Below are 21,052 nucleotides of genomic sequence, written 5' to 3' on the forward strand. Positions count from 1 at the left end.
TCTTGTGTTAATGCCACATCACCCCTTCCACCTCACTCAAATGTAGATATAAAATCGGAGATGCGTAAGTTCTATTCAGTTGTGTATTTGTGAACTAAAGTCTTTGAAAATGTAATAAGTTTTACGAAACGCGCTCGTGTCGCGTCCAATATGGACCAATATTACCTATATATATAGGTAAGGTTAGGTTAGGTAGCCAAAAAAAGCTAGGTTATGTTAGGTTAGGTAGACGAAAAAACATTAATTCATGAAAACTTGGCTTATTAGGCAAATCGGGCCTTGCATAGTTGGCCAAGAAGTGCGTTCTGGCTACTAGGTTCGACATATATATATATGTATATATATGTGTACATATATATATAATTATATTATTTTATTTAATATGACCGAATAAGTAAGATAAATAATTCTAACACGAATTTTCTCGATCTTGTTTCTTTTCACTGTTGATGGTAATTGAAAAATCCATTCTCCAAAATTCATTTTTATTCTTTTATTTTTATTTTTATATATTTTTATTTTTATTTATTTTTATTCACTAGTCTGACGTGACACTTGAACGCGTTTCGTAATAACTTATTACATTTTCAAAGAGTTGTATGTGTGTGTACACACACACAACTATTACCTACAAACACTAAACAGAGTTCTTACTTATGCTATGATTTAAACAGCTTGTTTAAACCTAACCTAACCAACCAACCAACCAACCAACCTAAGTAACCTACCTAACCAACCAACCTAACCAACCCAACCAACCTAACCTAACCAACCCATTCTAACCAACCCACCTAACCAACCTAACCAACCAACCAACCTAGGCAACCTAATCTATCCAACCAACCAACCAACCAACCCAACCAACCAACCCAAACAACCAACCTAACCAAACCAACCAACCTAACCAACCAACCAAAGCTATCTAACTTAACCAACCAACCCAACCAACCAACCAAACCAACCAACCTAACCAACGAACCTAAGCTATCTAACTTAACCAACCAACCTAACCAACCAACCAACCTAACCAACCAACCTAATCAACCTAACCTAACCAACCCTCCTAACTAACCAATCTAATCAACCAACCAACCTAGGCAACCTAATCTAACCAACCAACCAGGCTAACCAACCAACCCAACCAACCAACCTAACCAACCAACCTAAGCTATCTAACCAAACCAACCAACCTAACCAACCAACCTAAGCTATCTAACTTAACCAACCAACCTAACCAACCAACCTAAGCTATCTCACTTAACCAACCAACCTAACCAACCAACCAATCTAATCAACCACCCCTAATCAACCAACCTAACCAACCTAACCTAACTGACCCAACCTAACCAACCCACCTAATCAACCACCCCTAATCAACCAACCTAACCAACCTAACCTAACCAACCTAACCTAACCAACCAATCCAACCAACCAATCAAACCAATCCAACCAACCCAACCAACCTAACCAACCAACCAACCAACCTAATCAACCACCCCTAATCAACCAACCTAACCTAACCAACCAACCAACCCAACCAACCTAACCAACCAACCTTACCTAACCAACCAACCTAATCAACCAACCTAATCAACCAACCTAACCAACCAACCAACCTAACCAACCAACCAACCTAACCATCCTAACCTAACCAACCTAACCAACCAACCAACCTAACCAAACAAACCTAACCTAACCAACCTAACCTAACCAACCTAACCAACCAACTTAACCAACCAACTTAATCAACCAACATAATCAACCAATGTAACCAACCTAACCTAACCAACCAACTAACCTAACCAACCTAACCTAACCAACCAACCTAACCTAACCAACCAACCTAACCAACCAAGTAACCTAACCAACCAACCAACCTAACATAACCAACCAACTTAATCAACCAACCCAACCAACCAACCTAACCAACCAACTTAACAAACCAACCTAACCAACCAACCTAACCAACCAACTTAACAAACCAACCTAACCAACCAACATAACCAACCAACTTAATCAACCAACCCAACCAACCAACTTATTAAACCATCCTAATCAACCAACCAAACCAACCAACCTAACCAACCAACCCAACCAACCAACCAACCCAACCAACCAACCCAACCAACCAACCCAACCAACCTAACCAACCAACCTAACCTAACCAACCAAACCTAACCAACCAACCTAATCAACCAACCTAACCTAACCAACCAACTTAATCAACCAACCTAATCAACCAATGTAACCAACCTAACCTAACCAACCTAACCTAACCAACCTAACCAACCAAGTAACCTAACCTTACCTAACCAACCTAACCAACCAAGTAACCTAACCTTACCTAACCAACCAAACCTAACCTAACCAACCAAGTAACCTAACCAACCAACCTAACCAACCCAACTAACCTAACCCAACCAACCTACCTAACCTAACCAACCTAACATAACCAACCTAACCTAACCTAACAAACCTAACCTAACCAACCTAACCTAACCAACCTAAGCAACCTAACCTAACCAACCTAACCTAACCAACCTAATCTAACCAACCTAACCTAACCAACCTAATCTAACCAACCAACCTAACCTAACCTACCAACCTAACCTATCTAATCCACCAACCTAAGCTATCTAACCTAACCAACCTAACTAACCAACCAACCTAAGCTACCTAATCCACCAACCTAAGCTATCTAACCTAACCAACGTAATCAACCAACCTAACCAACCAACCAACCTAACTAACCAACCAACCTAAGCTATCTAACCAACCTAAGCTATCTAACCTAACCAACCAACCTAAGCTATCTAACATAACCAACCAACCTAAGCTATCTAACCTAACCAAGCAACCTAACCAACCAACCTAACCAAGCAACCGAACCAAGCAACCTAATCAACCAACCTAACCAACCAACCTAACCAAGGAACCTAACCAACCAACCAACCTAATCAACCAACCTAAGCTATCTAACTAACCAACCTAACTAACCAACCTAACCAAAGTAACCTAACCAACCAACCGAACGGTACAGGGCACAGATTTATCTGTGTGTCCCCTCCTGTAGGAGCATCAGTTTCGATAGATTCTCTGGATAGCTGAAGATTGATTGATTACCAACCTAACTACCTAACCAACCAACCTAACCAACGTAACCAACCTAACTGACCAACCAACCTAACCAACCTAAGCTATCTAACCTAACCAACCAACCTAAGCTATGTAACCTAACCAAGCAACCTAACCAACCAACCAACCTAACCAAGGAACCTAACCAACCAACCAACCTAACCAAGGAACCTAACCAACTAACCAACCAACCTAAGCTATCCAACCAACTAACCAACCTAACCAACCAACCTAACTAACCTAACCAACCAACCTAACCAAGGAACCTAACCAACCAACCAACCAACCTAACCAAGGAACCTAAGCAACCAACCAACCTAAGCAATGTAACCTAACCTAACCAAAGGTTGAGCAACCTAACCTAAGCAACCTAACCAACCCAACCAACCAACCTAAGCTATCTAACCTAATCAACCAACCTAACCAACCAACCAACCTAACCAACGTAACCAATCAACCTAAGTAACCTGTAACCTAACCTGAGCAACCTAACCTGAGCAACCTAACCTGAGCAACCTAACCTGAGCAACCGAACCTCAGCAACCGAACCTCAGCAACCTAACCTGAGCAACCGAACCTGAGCAACCTAACCTGAGCAACGTAACCTGAGCAACCTAACCTGAGCAACCTAACCTGAGCAACCGAACCTGAGCAACCTAACCTGAGCAACCGAACCTGAGCAACCGAACCTGAGCAACCTAACCTGAGCAACTGAACCTGAGCAACCTAACCTGAGCAACCTAACCTGAGCAACCTAACCTGAGCAACTGAACCTGAGCAACCTAACCAACCAAACTAACCAACCTAATTATGTTATTATATTATTATTATTATTATATTATTATTATTATTATATTATTATTATTATTATTATATATTATATTATTATTATTATATATTATATTATATTATTATTATACAACCTTATTATATTATCAACTCCCTTCTTATTATCTGACACGAACCTTCGGTTCGTGTCAGAGTCCATGAGTGTCCGTGTGCGTGTCCGTGTGAGTGTCCGTGTCGGTGTATCCAAGGGGTTTTGGGTCCAGGAAGCTATTTGTGTCGACCCAAATTGCCTCCCTTCTCCCCACCTGAAATCCAGGTGGATTGAAAGACCTGCCCGAGGTCAGTGGATCCAGGTATCCGTCCGTGGCCCCCCGGACTTCAACCCTTCCCCACATTCCAAGGAGTCGGTCAATCAATCTTCGGCTATCCAGAGAATCTATCGAAACTGATGCTCCTACAGGAGGGGACACACAGAGAAATCTGTGCCCTGTACTTGCAACCGTTCCGACAGGCTCGAACGCAGATCTGTCCGGATTAGGAACTTGTTCTATCCGACTAGGCCACGCTGGAGTTGCCTTCTGAATCAAATTTGGCACTTGTATTTATATCTCATAGCAAGGTTGGTTAGTGTCTATTTATCAACAGTTGCAATGATTGATATGTGAAGTTGTTAATTTGTGTTGACAGTTAGAAATACCAGACAGCTTTGTTTGATAAGGTTGCAGTCCCGTGAGGCAGTTTTATGAATGAATATTGGAGAATTTAGGCTAACTGACGTGTGTGTGTGTGTGTGTGTGTGTGTGTGTGTGTGTGTGTGTGTGTGTGTGTACTCACCTAGTTGTGTTTGCGGGGGTTGAGCTCTGGCTCTTTGGTCCCGCCTCTCAACCGTCAATCAACAGGTGTACAGATTCCTGAGCCTATTGGGCTCTATCATATCTACACTTGAAACTGTGTATGGAGTCAGCCTCCACCACATCACCCCCTAATGCATTCCATTTGTCAACCACTCTGACACTAAACAAGTTCTTTCAAATATCTCTGTGGCTCATTTGGGCACTCAGTTTCCACCTGTGTCCCCTTGTGCTTGTTCCCCTTGTGCTAAATAGACCGTCTTTATCTACCTTATCAATTCCCTTCAGAATCTTGAATGTGGTGATCATGTCCCCCCTAACTCTTCTGTCTTCCAACACTGTGTGTGTGTGTGTGCGCATAAGAGGCTGGTACATAAGCTGGAGAGACAGGCAGGTGTAGCTGGTAAGGTGCTCCAGTGGATAAGGGAGTATCTAAGCAATAGGAAGCAGAGAGTTACGGTGAGGGGGTGAGACCTCCGATTGGCGTGAAGTCACCAGTGGAGTCCCACAGGGCTCTGTACTCGGTCCTATCTTGTTTCTGATATATGTAAATGATCTCCCGGAGGGTATCGATTCATTTCTCTCAATGTTTGCGGACGCTGCTAAAATTATGAGAAGGATTAAAACCGAAGAGGACTGTTTGAGGTTTCAAGAAGACCTAGACAAGCTGAAGGAATGGTCGAACAAATGGTTGTTAGAGTTTAACCCAACCAAATGTAATGTAATGGAGATAGGTGTAGGGAGCAGGAGGCCAGATACAAGGTATCATCTGGGAGAGGAAATTCTTCAGAAGTCAAAGAAGGAAAAAGACTTAGGGGTTGATATCACGCCAGACCTGTCTCCTGCAGCACATATCAAGAGGATAACATCAGCGGCATATGCCAGGCTGGCCAACATACGAACGGCATTCAGAAACTTGTGTAAAGAATCATTCAGAATTTTGTATACCACATAAGTCAGGCCAATCCTGGAGTATGCAGCCCCAGCATGGAGTCCATATCTAGTAAAGGATAAGACTAAACTGGAAAAGGTTCAAAGGTTTGCCACCAGACTAGTACCCGAGCTGTGAGGTATGAGCTACGAGGAGAGACTATGGGAATTTAACCTCACTTCGCTGGAAGACAGAAGAGTTAGGGGGGACATGATCACCACATTTAAGATTCTGAAGGGAATTGATAGGGTAGATAAAGACAGTCTATTTAGCACAAGGAGACACAGGTGGAAACTGAGTGCCCAAATGAGCCACAGAGATATTTGAAAGAACTTTTTTAGTGTCAGAGTGGTTGACAAATGGAATGCATTAGGAAGTGATGTGGTGGAGGCTGACTCCATACACAGTTTCAAGTGTAGATATGATAGAGCCCAATAGGCTCAGGAATCTGTACACCTGTTGATTGACGGTTGAGAGGCGGGACCAAAGAGCCAGAGCTCAACCCCCGCAAACACAACTAGGTGAGTACACACACACACACACACACACACACACACACACACACACACACACATCGCTTCATTTCTCTCAATGTTTGCGGACGATGCTAAAATTATGAGAAGGATTAAAACAGAAGAGGACTGTTTGAGGCTTCAAGAAGACCTAGACAAGCTGAAGGAATGGTCGAACAAATGGTTGTTAGAGTTTAACCCAACCAAATGTAATGTAATGAAGATAGGTGTAGGGAGCAGGAAGCCAGATACAAGGTATCATCTGGGAGAGGAAATTCTTCAGGAGTCAGAGAAGGAAAAAGACTTGGGGGTTGATATCACGCCAGACCTGTCTCCTGCAGCACATATCAAGCGGATAACATCAGCGGCATATGCCAGGCTGGCCAACATACGAACGGCATTCAGAAACTTGTGTAAAGAATCATTCAGAACTTTGTATACCACATATGTCAGGCCAATCCTGGAGTATGCAGCCCCAGCATGGAGTCCATATCTAGTCAAGGATAAGACTAAACTGGAAAAGGTTCAAAGATTTGCCACCAGACTAGTACCCGAGCTGAGAGGTATGAGCTACGAGGAGAGACTACGGGAATTAAACCTCACTTCGCTGGAAGACAGAAGAGTTAGGGGGGACATGATCACCACATTCAAGATTCTGAAGGGGATTGATAGGGTAGATAAAGACAGTCTATTTAACACAAGGGGAACACGCACAAGGGGACACAGGTGGAAACTGAGTGCCCAAATGAGCCACAGAGATATTAGAAAGAACTTTTTTAGTGTCAGAGTGGTTGACAAATGGAATGCATTAGGAAGTGATGTGGTGGAGGCTGACTCCATACACAGTTTCAAGTGTAGATATGACAGAGCCCGATAGGCTCATGAATCTGTACACCTGTTGATTGACGGTTGAGAGGCGGGACCAAAGAGCCAGAGCTCAACCCCCGCAAACACAAGTAGGTGAGTACTAGGTGAGTACACACACACAGGAAGCAGCCCGTAGCAGCTGTCTAACTCCCAGGTACCTATTTACTGCTAGGTTACAGAGGCATTCAGGGTAAAAGAAACTCTGCCCATCGTTTCTCGCCGGCGCCCGGGATCGAACCCGTAACCACACGATCACGTGCCCAGCGTGCTGTCCACTCGGCCACCGGCTGTGTGTGTGTGCGTATGGGCGTTAATCTACGACTCTAATATGACTCACTGGCTGCTGGCGTCATCCAAAAGGCTGACTCACTTAAGGCTGAACTGGACACCGTCCATCCAAGACTTAGTAAAGACTGTCTTAGTGATCTTAAAGACCCCCTCCCCCCCGCAGGTCCAGGCTGAGGGCAACACAGCTCGTGGCAGATGCAACAGCATAAAACCATCTTAGTATAATTGTTTGCAACATTGCCATGGGTTTAGCAACACTGTTTTACCCATTCACATGCATTTTGAACCCCATTGCCATACTTTTTTTACCCTATTGCCATACTTTTTTTACCCTATTGCCATACTTTTTTACCCTATTGCCATACTTGTTTACCCTATTGCCATACTTTTTTTTACCCTATTGCCATACTTGTTTACCCTATTGCCATACTTTTTTTACCCTATTGCCATACTTGTTTACCCTATTGCCATACTTTTTTTTACCCTATTGCCATACTTTTTTTACCCTATTGCCATACATTTTTTACCCTATTGCCATACTTTTTTTACCCTATTGCCATACTTTTTTTACCCTATTGCCATACTTTTTTTACCCTATTGCCATACTTTTTTACCCTATTGCCATACTTTTTTTACCCTATTGCCATACTTTTTTACCCCCATTGCCATACTTTTTTCCCCATTGCCATGCATAATAATCATTGCTTAAAAACATGTATTTGAAGGAAATTAAGACTTAATTATTGGTAGCATTTGCAAGTAAAAGGTTATACAAAACAAATAATAGCGTGAAAGACAGACTGTTTTAGCGTGAAGAAACAGCTTCAGCGTCAAGAAACAAAGACAGCTTCAGCGCCAAGAAACAAAAACAGCTTCAGCGTCAAGAAACAAAAACAGCTTCAGCGTCAAGAAACAAAGACAGCTTCAGCGCCAAGAAACAAAAACAGCTTCAGCGTCAAGAAACAAAGACAGCTTCAGCGTCAAGAAACAAAGACAGCTTCAGCGCCAAGAAACAAAAACAGCTTCAGCGTCAAGAAACAAAAACAGCTTCAGCGTCAAGAAACAAAGACAGCTTCAGCGCCAAGAAACAAAAACAGCTTCAGCGTCAAGAAACAAAGACAGCTTCAGCGTGAAGAAACAAAAACAGCTTCAGCGTCAAGAAACAAAAACAGCTTTAGCATGACAGAACAAAAACAGCTTCAGCGTCAAGAAACAAAAACAGCTTTAGCGTCAAGAAACAAAAACAGCTTTAGCATGAAAGAACAAAAACAGCTTCAGCGCCAAGAAACAAAAACAGCTTTAGCATGAAAGAACAAAAACAGCTTCAGCGTCAAGAAACAAAGACAGCATCAGCGCCAAGAAACAAAACCAGCTTCAGCGTCAAGAAACAAAAACATCTTCAGCGCCAAGAAACAAAAACAGCTTTAGCGTGAAGGAGCAAAAACAGCTTTAGCGTGAAGGAACAAAAACAGCTTTAGCATGAAGGAACAAAAACAGCTTTAGCATGAAGGAGCAAAAACAGCTTTAGCGTGAAGGAACAAAAACAGCTTTAGCATGAAGGAACAAAAACAGCTTCAGCGTCAAGAAACAAAGACAGCTTTAACATGAAGGAACAAAAACAGCTTCAGCGTGAAGAGTGAAAGAGATAGAGGCCCCAAGAGACTCCACACCTTAAAATATATATAAGATAAAGTTTAAAATACAACTGTAGCTCTTCCAAACCACTTTTATTTTGGTGTAGTGGCTAAACTGTATGAACCAAACCCAGCAGTATTAGAAGCATGGACACCAACACCCAAATAGAACAAGTAGCGGGAAGACATTTGAAATTGAATTATTTGACGGTTGACAATACCGTTAACCGTCATGGTTCAAATTTGAAAGGAGGGAGGGATTTAAAATTTAATTATTTAACGGTCTAAAAATACACCACAACGATAGACGTGGATATATATATACACTGAGAAGTGTAACTCCCCTTTTTTGCTGTATACTGAGAGTATACTTTAGTCCAGTATACTTGTGGTCACCTTAAGAACCTTGCAGATAGGCCTTAGGCCTTAAAGACAAGCGTCAATGTAAGGATGACATGTGCAGCCACAGATGTACTTGTAGCAGACATGGAGAATGTCTCCAGTAGCCTCTTCCCCCTCACAACACTATTCTAACAACTCCGCCCAATGAACTTTTCAAAATAATTAGTTCTACCCTTACCCATTTTCCCTCATAAAAAGGCGTAGTTATCTCATCAGAAGTAACAAGACTTTTCATAATGTTGTACTTAGAATCTATAGACTATAAATTACTCATTACTTTACTCCGTGTCATAGAAAACGGCGTGAAGGTTTGTGGGTGCCTACCATTTGCATAAACAGCAAACCAATTTCGTTTTTTGCTGGTCCTGTTGATTATTTCTAATTATCAATTGCTTTCCTTATTTGCAATAAATTATTATTTTGGTGGATATGTTGAGATTACTGAGCTGTCTGTCATGAGTGTGGGGAGGGGGGGGGGAGGGAGGAGCTGGGCCGCCTACAGCCACTCCGACTGTCTCACCACGCGGCTGTTAAAGGCTTTGTCTCAGGTTAGTGTGGGTCACCCAGGTGTGGGAGGAGACACAGGTGTGGGTGTTGGTGCAGGTGTGGGAGACCATGTAGGTGTCGAGGACCACAGATACTAGGGGGGGGGGGAAATGACGATGATGTGTGAGATGACGGGTGTGGAATGTGATATTGGTACATATGAGGCTGCGTGTTTAGAAATATGTGGTTTTGGGGGGTGAGTGAACTGTGAGGGTGAGAGTGAGTGTTTGTGAGAGAGGGTGAGTGAGAGTGATTGGACTGCAAGAGAGGGTGAGTGAGAGTGAGTGAACTGTGAGGGTGAGAGTGAGTGACTGTGAGAGAGGGTGAGTGAGAGTGATTGGACTGTAAGAGAGGGTGAGTGAGAGTGAATGGACTGTGAGAGGGGTGAGTGAGTGGGTGGAGGTTGGTGTGAAATGTCAGCAGGTGAGAGGGTCCACAGTAGTTTCCCCTCACCCCCTCATCCACCTGCCTCTTCACTCCAGGACCCCCCCACTCATCTGTCCTTTCCTCATAACTCCTCATCTGCCATCTGATACCAGTGGCACTCACCTCCCCCCCCCCCCCTACATCTGAGTGCCTCACACACACTTGTATGCCGCTAGCAGGTGTGTGTGTGTGTGACGTGTGTATGAAGCCCTCATGTATGCTGCCCTCACGTCTATGCTTCCCATATGAGTATGCTGCACAGGCACATGTGCAGTCTGCGAGCCTGTGTCACCCACGCTCCTATGCCTCATGACACTCGTGAGGTACACATGCACACACACTCATGCCGCCCACATACTCATGCCTTCCATGGACTCATAGCACCGCCAAACCCATGAGTGTTCATCAATAAACACTCGGGCGTAATAGACGCATTCCAGCACATATGTACGCCCGCACATACGTACACCCGCACGTACGTACGTCCGCACATATGTACGCCCACACGTACACACTGGGAAGCATACACGAACCTCCCTCTCAGACCACCTCGGTAGTTATCTAAGTATTTGCGATGGTCCGAAAGCATATTACGGTTTCAGTGATAGCCTACTGACAAACAGGGAAATGAACCTTTGGCCTAAACAGAAATTATTCTCAAGTTATACATTTATTGTAATATAAATCCAGACGGGACACCACGAGCGAAGCTCTCGTCATGTAAGTACATTTATGTAGTTACGCACACACACATATATGTAAACAAAACACATAGCCTGTTATACAGGAATTGTAGGTTTATATCTACAGATGACTGGAAGGAAAAGAGACCACGTGGTTTAAGCTGTATATATGTTGTTGTTGTTGAGTTAGGGGCGACGACGATCGTGGAATCGGATGCGCCCCGGCGTACCCGTGAAGGGTGAATCGCAAAGCCAGAAAAGGCGAAATGCCAAGCCAAAACGCGAAACGAGTGGCGCCAAGCACTAGAAACTAATATGCCACACGGCAAAGCGACGCACAAAGGGAGAGGCAGAAGCACATAATAGAACAGGGCAAACAAACAGCCAGAAGGGCACACAGCATGTCAGAGCAAATACACAAGAAATCAGAGCACAAACTTGCCCGGGAACTTGGCCCGCGGGAACCTTACATTGAACGCCTCCCAGAGCACCCATTGCCAAGGGTCTCGTCCATCCACCGGGGACGCAATAACATCCGGAACCGGGGCAACAAACACCTGCAAACTGGGGACCCAGATGGTAGTACTCATGAGGCGAGAAGTCGCCACTCGCCCCCACAGGAAGGGAACTTGCCCCCCACGAAAGCACTCTGGTCCGTCAGACAGCAGTAACTCGGCAATCTTCGACCAGTGACCCGGTGGCATCACAGACGCCGGCAACACGTCCCCCAGGGCCCCAACGCGCACCCGCACCACAGGGGTACCCGCGGCCCCGAGCACACCACCAGACGACAGCAGGGAACCCGGACGGCGCGCGTCCTTCCGTAACGTCACCACCAGGCCACGCCCAGCGCCAGAGTCCACACCATCCCTGGCAGCGGAAGCCACCACCCTCCACTGTGGAGAGTCCCCCGGCGGAGAAAGAACCGAAGACACGTCCGAGACACAGGCACCAGCACCGGCAGGAACATGGACCTCCGCCACCACGAACCGCGGAGACATCGACCCATCCGTACCCACACTGTCAACACCCGAAGCCCCACAGTCACTGAAGTCACCAACGTAGGCCCAGGAAGAAGACGAACGCCGGGAACGTTTGGGCACCGGCCGGATATCGTCCGAGCCGGTAAGTGACCCAGAAACACGGGTACCACGAGCCGAAGGAACCGACGCCAGGACGGCAGCAGCCTCTACCACAGGGGGAACCGGGCCACACACAGCAGGAGGCTCCGCAGCCACCCCAGCACCAAGCACATCCGGGACCCGTGTCACGGACACAGGGCCAGGCGCAGCATCAGAAGACGAGGGAGAAGACAGCGACGTCACACAGGGAGCTCCAGGAAGGCCCACGGGAGCAGCTGGAACAGCGACAGGATCAGGCAGACCAACCGACGGTACCTCAAGAACCGGAGGAGGGACGACAACAACCGGAGGAACGGCAGGCGCCGCCGGGGAAGCTGCAGCAGCAAACGGGACGCGCACCACCTCATCAACATCACCGGAGACTGCCGCCAGAGGGAGCGGCGGGAAATCCTCGTCGCGGAACAAGTTGACAGGAGCAGCAGGGGCCTCAGAGCACCCGGCAGCCTGATGCCCCAACAGGCCACACCGGAAACAGGTACGAGGCTGCCGGCCATAATACACCCGGACGTAGTACCCCATAAGCCGGACAGAAGAAGGTATATCCGACCGCAGGCGCATCCCCAACGTGCGAATGTTTGTACGCCTCCCAGCATACCGCCCCGAGGAGAGCGTGTTCACCCGCACGCTGACAACAGTACCAAAACCCCCGAAGTAACGCCGGAGGAGGTCATCAGGGAACTCCAGGGGCGCACCATGGACACTGACATAAGTCAGGGCACCACTGCGGTCCGAAATCGCCACAGAGTCGGCATCATCTGGCAACGGCAACGTACGCCCCCCCGTACCGACGGAGGAAGTCCCGGTACTCTTCCTCCCCCACGAACTTAATAACAACCCGATGGGCCATAACTAGCTCCACACCGTAAACAGCTTCCACCGGGACACGAAGCATGTCACACATCACCATCTCGATGGTCGGATAACCAGCCTTACAAGTGAACTCCAGGCCCACGGAGTTCACATGCTGAACAGGTGGAAGATGGCCCCCCATGTCAGAACTGCCACGTCAACGCAGCCAGGCAGGCAACAAAACTGGTAGGGCAGAGACGCCCACAACACCTGGCGACCAAAACAGCAAACAACTCCAACAGCCACGGAGGGTCGGTAAACGTCCTCACTCCACGGCTGCTAGCAGTAGACCTAAGCTGTATATATAGAACAGATCCACGAGGCTTCCTCCTCTAACAACAACAACAACTGCAATCCGAGCCGTTTTCGACACTATAGGCGTCTGAATCCAAACATGAGAAAATCCACATTCTCATAAGAACACTAAGATATAACCACTATTCAAGAAAGACAACATGATCCTAAAGAAAGGAATAATAACTGCATACCGCTAAATATTATCTATAAAAATTAAGAATAGCGTGTCGAAAATATAAATATTTCGTGAATCCGGTGTAGACGGCTACTTGTCTCACGAACACCGGGGGAGACGACGCTAGCCAGAGGTGTAGACGGCTACTTGTCTCACGAACACCGGGGGAGACGACGCTAGGCAGAGGTGTAGACGGCTACTTGTCTCACGAACACCGGGGGAGACGACGCTAGCCAGAGGTGTAGACGGCTACTTGTCTCACGAACACCGGGGGAGACGACGCTAGCCAGAGGTGTAGACGGCTACTTGTCTCACGAACACCGGGGGAGACGACGCTAGCCAGAGGTGTAGACGGCTACTTGTTTCACGAACACCGGGGGAGACGACGCTAGCCAGAGGTGTAGACGGCTACTTGTCTCACGAACACCGGGGGAGACGACGCTAGCCAGAGGTGTAGACGGCTACTTGTCTCACGAACACCGGGGGAGACGACGCTAGCCAGAGAGATTGTAAACATTGCCAAGCGAAGACGTCCCTTGTGCTTAAACGGAAGTTTATAAGCCAGAAACTATTAATATTAATTTTGTAACAAGTGCTTGTGCCTCGTTATTGTTATTAAGGTGTAGGATTGTTTATAATAATAGAGAAGAGGAGAAGCAGTGACAACAAAAAGCATAAACGCAATGCATCAAGCCTATATTGACGCCTTCACTGTCGCCACCAGTCCCGTCTCTGTTTACACCACATAAATCCTAATGTTTACACCACATCAATCCTAATGTTTACACCACATAAATCCTAATGTTTACACCACATAAATGCTAATGTTTACACCACATAAATCCTAATGTTTACACCACATAAATCCTAATGTTTACACCACATAAATCCTAATGTTTACACCACATAAATCCTAATGTTTACACCACATAAATCCTAATGTTTACACCACATAAATCCTAATGTTTACACCATATAAATCCTAATGTTTACACCACATAAATCCTAATGTTTACACCACATAAATCCTAATGTTTACACCACATAAATCCTAATGTTTACACCACATAAATCCTAATGTGTACACCACATAAATCCTAATGTGTACACCACATAAATCCTAATGTTTACACCACATGAATCCTAATGTTTACTCCACATAAATCCTAATGTGTACACCACATAAATCCTAATGTTTACACCACATAAATCTTAAATAGTCACAGTTTAGCTTTTTGGAATCCTATTTAATTCTTACCAAAAACACTAACCCTCTAAAAAACAATGAAAGTAGTTAAGACGAGGGCTGTCGAGCCCAAAGTAATCAAAATATAAAATTTAAGCTATTTAAATTTGTGCATATATATATATATATATATATATATATATATATATATATATATATATATATATATATATATATATATATATATATATATATATATATATATGTCGTACCTAGTAGCCAGAACGCACTTCTCAGCCTACTATGCAAGGCCCGATTTGCCTAATAAACCAAGTTTCATGAAATAATTGTTTATCGACAACCTAACCTACCTAATCTAGGTTAGATTAGGTAGGTTACCTACAAGACAGAACAAAATGTGGTATTAATAGGCCAGCAATCAATAGCCAATTATTGCACAACTATATTTTACCCACCTCAAGACTCCACTCCAATATAGAAGCATCAAGAAATATGGACCAATAGGCTTTCTACAAACACTTCTATTCAATATCCATTGTTTCGTGTTCTGTCTTGTGTTGATGAAATTAATATCCTATTAATACCCTTGTTCTGTCTTGTGTTGATGAAATTAATACCCTATTAATACCACATTTTGTTCTGTCTTGTGTTAATGCCACATCACCCCTTCCACCTCACTCAAATGTAGATATAAAATCGGAGATACGTAAGTTCTATTCAGTTGTGTATTTGTGAACTAAAGTCTTTGAAAATGTAATAAGTTTTACGAAACGCGCCCGTGTCGCGTCAGACTAGAAATAAAAATGAATTTTGGAGAATTGATTTTTGATTTACCTCCAACAGTGAAGCGTAATGTACGAAAGATTGAGAAAATTCGTGTTAGAATTATTAATCTTACTTTTTCGGTCATATTTAATAATATATGTCTACAGGAAAGACTGCTACCAAAATATACTAATATATATATATATATATATATATATATATATATATATATATATATATATATATATATATATATATATATATATATATACATATATATGTACACACATATATATATATGTACACATATATATATATATGTACACATATATATATGTGTACATATATATGTGTACACATATATGTGTACATATATATATATATATATATATATATATATATATATATATATATATATATATATATATATATATATATATATATATATGTGTACATATATATGTACACACATATATATATATATATATATATATATATATATATATATATATATATATATGCACATATATTTTTTGTGCTTTATTATGCATTTGATGGTTACAAGATATACATGGGTTGATACAAAAATAATAATGCAAAAAGGTGCTTAAAGGTTATGGATCTCTTGAAAAACACAACACTGGGAAACATTGATATATGTCACAGACGGGTTCGATCATTGTTGCAAGTCAAACACTTCTTCGAATTCCTCTGAAGTTGGACTAGTGCCCAAGACGCAACAGGCATTTTCCCTCTGAATCGCAACACTGAGGCGCTGGAACAAGAAACTTTTTGCTCTCTGGTCTTTTGCAGCGCTGATCAATTTGTCCCCCAATTCCTTCAGGAACTTCAATGCACATTTTCCCCACGAACCGAGGGTCTCCGAGCCGATCGGAACAAAGCTGTAGCAGTGTGCTAGACCTCTATATTTAATAATTTTCTGCGATTCCCTGAAAGAAGCAGCACCACCGCTTTCACGTGTGCTGTAGTGGAGGTAGGTACTGGCCAGTGTGGCAGCGCACGTGTAGTCCCATACCACTTGCTTACCATCCTTCCAAGGTAGCAAGGTGACCCCATCATGGCGCTTCTGAGGGTCGTTAGGTCTGGATAAGTGTGGTTCTCTTTGTGTCGGGCAGCGGGCTGTGGCGTGGCTCCTCTTGATGATGTCGTTGTCTTCTTCATGTCTTGCAATTTTACCCTGTGATTTACGACATACCAGACCATGACGACCATATTGGTCTGCCATCGCAGTTCCGCAGATACACCTATGTTCGGTGAGGATGGGGGCGGCAAGGCGAAGAGCAACTCCAATGCGGAGAGCGTCATGACTGAGGCGAGTTCCCAGGGCTGCATTGGGCACAGCAAATAAGAAATCCCCGGCGTGGGGTGCTGTTACTGCTAGGAGGCGGGCTTTGTTTTCAGCATCAGCGTTGTCAATCATTGCTGTGACAGTCTTTTCCATTATGGGGCTATCCCAGTGGGCCTGCTTGTGGTCTTTTGGGACTTGTGGTCGGGGTTGAGGGTGTGCAATGGTGTCCCATTGTCTGGCTGCTTCGATGAACGTTTGATCATGAGTTCCCGCTGTCTCTCTCATACGCTCTGGTAGGATCTGCCCTACCAATTCGTTGGCTGCTGTACATGAGGATAAGAATGCTGGAAGTGCTACCTCAGTTGCCTTTCGTATGCCTATCCCTCCAAATCTCACTGGTAGTGTTGCTTGGTCCCACTGACTGTCATCTAAATCTAGGTTGAGCGCCTTCCTGAATATTAACCTGAGGAGCTCATCATATTGATTTAGAAGTGGGTTGCCAAAAGTTGGTGCACACCTTAAGAAGTATGTTAGCCTGGGCAAGGTAAGGCACTTTGTGAGAAGGTAGAGGGCATCGTGGGAGTCCAAGTCCCCAATTCTCTCTTCCATCCTCTTTAGGTCTCTAAACTTTTCGTCAAGGACCGCAGCAATAGCATTGTGGCCCAGAGGTGCTCCGAGTAGTGTACTGTCGGTAGGTTTAACGACTGAGGCTTCTGGTAGAACTGATTTCACTGCTCTAATGATTACTTCACTAGATGCAATAATTTCGCACTTGGAGGGGTTAAGAACGAGACCCATGGACTCCCCCCGTGTCTTCACCAGCTGTAGGTCTTCTAGCAGGGAATCTTGTGTGCCTGCCAGAGTGCCATCATCCAGGAACCAGATGTTGAGCTCGCTGGACAGTCTGGTTGTAATTTCTCGAACCGCTATGCAAAAGAGGAACGGTGCAAGTGGGTCACCCTGTTGAATTCCCTCTGCTGAGGTGACTTCATGTTTGCCAAACAGGAGGGTTGAGTCTTTGCTGTAGCCTGCTGACACAAACGGGAGAATGCTTGGGCAATGTTCCTGGACTGCAGTGAGGATTGCTTCCCTTTTGACCGTGTTGAAAGCGTTTTTAAAATCTAATTTTACTACTGCCTGGTCTTCAGTAAGAGAGCTAATGTAGGCTCGTGCAGCATGAGCCGCTGCTTCACAGCCTTGGGGGACTCCAAACCCCAGCTGGTTGGGTTGCAGCATGGTGGCTGCTTCCGTTCGGATACTTCTGACAGCAGCCCTTGCAACTAGGCGGCGAAGGGTATTACCAACGGCAATGGGTCTGATCCCTCCCCCCTTCTTTTTCAGGGCACATAGGGATGCACCAAAGAAGAATGGTTTGATTTCATCAGGGATTAACCCGGCGAGGCAGTTGTTGACAAACGTTGTGATTTCTGTCAGGAGCGCTTCTGCAGCTGGGCCAAGAACAGGGTTCACCATTTCCTTCACATGTTGAGGTCTTACCCCTGTGTAGCCTCCTGAGGAGCCCGGGGGAAATGAAACGATAGCTTTATAAACCTCTGACTCCCGGAGGACGAGAGGTTCCTGGTTAGGGGCGAGCCTGACCTGTGGGGGAGGTTCACCTACGGCACTGAGGGGGTGTTTTTCTCTCAGTGCTTGGGCTGTGGTCTCATCCCTGGGCAAAATTTTGTCCTCACTTGTGATCAACCTGAGTGCCCCGACTGTATATATATATATATATGTGTGTACATATATATATATATATATATATATATATATATATATATATATATATATATATATATATATATATATATATATATATATATATATATATATATATATATATATATATATATATATATATATATATTATTAATCTTTGTGTTTAGATAGGAGATGCCTCGTATGGGCCAATAAGCCTTCTGCGGACCCTATGTTTATCCCTTATGTATCCCCCCATGTTTTCACCTTCATTGTATTATCACCTGACCTAATGCGGGTATAAAATCAACTAGTATTGTAAGATCTGTTCACTTGAGAATGAACCATGGAGGTTCGAAACGTCGTGCAAATTATACAAATAAGTGTAATACACTCTATAGTAAATCACTTCTTTTCTTCACCTTAAAAGTACGAAAATGAGTTTTGGAGAACTCCTATTTCAATTAAGCCCTGATGCTAAGAAAATAGTTAGAGGGATAGAAGCCCTAAACCAGAAAATAATAAATACAGAATATGCGGTCATATTCAATGAAACATGTTTGAAAGAAAACCTGCTGCCAGTATACACCTGCTGCCAGTATAGTATATATATATATATATATATATATATATATATATATATATATATATATATATATATATATATATATATATATATATATATATATATATATATATATATATATATATATTATTAAATATGACCGAAAAAGTAAGATTAATAATTCTAACACGAATTTTCTCAATCTTTCGTACATTACGCTTCACTGTTGGAGGTAAATCAAAAATCACTTCTCCAAAATTCATTTTTATTTCTAGTCTGACGCGACACGGGCGCGTTTCGTAAAACTTATTACATTTTCAAAGACTTCACAAATACACAACTGATTAGAACTTACGTCTCTCTGATATTATATCTACATTTGAGTGAGGTGGGAAGGGTGATGTGGCATTAACACAAGACAGAACAGGAGGGGATATTAATAGGGTATTAAAAGTATCAACACAAGACAGAACAGAAACAATGGGTATTGAATAGAAGTGTTTGTAGAAAGCCTATTGGTCCATATTTCTTGATGCTTCTATATTGGAGCGGAGTCTTGAGGTGGGTAGAATATAGTTGTGCAATAATTGGCTGTTGATTGCTGGTGTTGACTTCTTGATGTGTAGTGCCTCACAAACGTCAAGCCGCCTGCTATCGCTGTATCTATCGATGATTTCTGTGTTGTTTACTAGGATTTCTCTGGCGATGGTTTGGTTATGGGAAGAGATTATATGTTCCTTAATGGAGCCCTGTTGCTTATGCATCGTTAAACGCCTAGAAAGAGATGTTGTTGTCTTGCCTATATACTGGGTTTTTTGGAGCTTACAGTCCCCAAGTGGGCATTTGAAGGCATAGACGACGTTAGTCTCTTTTAAAGCGTTCTGTTTTGTGTCTGGAGAGTTTCTCATGAGTAGGCTGGCCGTTTTTCTGGTTTTATAGTAAATCGTCAGTTGTATCCTCTGATTTTTGTCTGTAGGGATAACGTTTCTATTAATAATATCTTTCAGGACCCTTTCCTCCGTTTTATGAGCTGTGGAAAAGAAGTTCCTGTAAAATAGTCTAATAGGGGGTATAGGTGTTGTGTTAGTTGTCTCTTCAGAGGTTGCTTGGCTTTTCACTTTCCTTCTTATGATGTCTTCGATGAAACCATTGGAGAAGCCGTTATTGACTAGGACCTGCCTTACCCTACAGAGTTCTTCGTCGACTTGCTTCCATTCTGAGCTGTGGCTGAGAGCACGGTCGAAGTATGCGTTAACAACACTCCTCTTGTACCTGTCGGGGCAGTCGCTGTTGGCATTTAGGCACATTCCTATGTTTGTTTCCTTAGTGTAGACTGCAGTGTGGAAACCTCCGCCCTTTTCCATGACTGTTACATCTAGAAAAGGCAGCTTCCCATCCTTTTCCGTCTCGTAAGTGAAACGCAGCACGGAACTCTGCTCAAATGCCTCCTTCAGCTCCTGCAGATGTCTGACATCAGGTACCTGTGTAAAAATGTCGTCAACATACCTGCAGTATATGGCCGGTTTCAAGTTCATGTCGACTAAGACTTTTTGCTCGATGGTACCCATGTAGAAGTTTGCAAACAGGACACCTAGGGGAGAACCCATGGCGACCCCATCTACTTGCTTATACATGTGCCCATCCGGGCTCAAGAAGGGTGCCTCTTTAGTACAAGCTTGGAGTAGTTTCCTCAGAATACTTTCTGGCATGTCAAGAGGAGTACAGGCTGGATCACGATACACTCTGTCGGCTATCATTCCGATTGTCTCGTCCACAGGTACGTTGGTAAACAGCGATTCTACGTCCAACGAGGCTCTTATCCCTGTGGCCCGTGTGCCCCGCAGTAAGTCCACAAATTCCTTTGGAGACTTCAGGCTGAAGGCGCAAGGAACATAAGGAGTCAGCAGGCCGTTGAGTCGCTTCGCCAGTCTGTACGTGGGTGTGGGTATCTGGCTAATGATTGGCCGAAGTGGGTTTCCAG

This window comes from Procambarus clarkii, chromosome 17 (genome assembly GCF_040958095.1).
Source record: "Procambarus clarkii isolate CNS0578487 chromosome 17, FALCON_Pclarkii_2.0, whole genome shotgun sequence".
Taxonomy (NCBI): Eukaryota; Metazoa; Arthropoda; class Malacostraca; order Decapoda; family Cambaridae; genus Procambarus; species Procambarus clarkii.